Source organism: Vicugna pacos, chromosome 8 (genome assembly GCF_048564905.1).
Source record: "Vicugna pacos chromosome 8, VicPac4, whole genome shotgun sequence".
Classification (NCBI taxonomy): Eukaryota; Metazoa; Chordata; class Mammalia; order Artiodactyla; family Camelidae; genus Vicugna; species Vicugna pacos.
In genome coordinates, this window is record NC_132994.1 from 70,447,847 (window position 1) to 70,448,816 (window position 970).

The 970-nt window shown below is 41.3% G+C and overlaps 1 non-coding gene across 1 annotated transcript; it reads left to right on the plus strand.

Moving 5' to 3' along the window:
• Nucleotides 1-397: 397 nt before the first annotated feature.
• TRNAA-GGC (transfer RNA alanine (anticodon GGC)) lies at nucleotides 398-471 on the plus strand. The gene has a single exon. It is a non-coding gene; the product is annotated as a tRNA-Ala (tRNA).
• The last annotated feature ends 499 nt before the right edge of the window (nucleotides 472-970 follow it).

A 970-nucleotide genomic window follows, 5' to 3' on the forward strand; every position in this document is an offset into this window, starting at 1 on the left:
AAGATGTATTACATTTCAATTTTGGTATGTTCTATTTTAGTCTCTTATGACAGAGACTATAAGTTTAAGCAAGTCATTTCCTTTTTCTCCAGGGCACACAGCTAGACTGCATTTCCAGCCTTGCTTGAAATTAAATGAGGCCACATGCTTGAATCTGGCCAGCTTACTGTGGGTCTAAATGTTTTCCCTCTTCCCCTACATGGCAGGCAGATGCAGAGGCCCCAGTGGGGATGGCAAAGCCACTAAATGGAAGAGCCTGAGTCCCTGAAGGACTATGCAGAGCAAAATGTGCCCCAGCCTCCCAACTAACCCATATCTTGGTGAGTAGGGAAAGTAAACTGTGTTAAGCCACTGAAATTTGGGAGTTATTTGCTACAATAGATAAGAAGATATTGGGGGAAGATATAGCTCAAATGGTAGAGTGCATGCCTGGCATGCATGAGGTCCTGGGTTCAATCCCCAGTACCTCCACTGAAAAAGTAAATAAATAAATAAACCTAATTACCTTCCCCCCTGCAAAAAAAAGAAGAAGAAGAAGAAGAAGAAGAAGAAGAAGAAGAAAATATTGTGAAAATAGAGTAGTTAAGACAATGTGGCATTGAAATAGAGATAGAAAGTACCCCAATAGAACAGAATGGAGAAGCCAGAAACACACCCATACATGCAGTATGATGGAGCTGGCACTGCAGATCAGAGGGGAAATGACGGCCTGGTCAATGAATGGTGATTAACTATATTTAAGAAACTGAAAATGGATTCCTGCCACCATGCACAAAAGCAAACCTGCAATGACTTAAGTGTTAAGCCAGCTACTGTTTGTTAGGGATCACAGTGATCTGTATGCTCACCTACTTTTTCAAGTCTTCCTTGCAGTTAGATTGGTCATATGATTATTTCTGGCCGAAGGAACATAAACAGAAATAATACGTCACTCCCAACTTGAGATGATTGAGTATTTGGTGGGCATCCT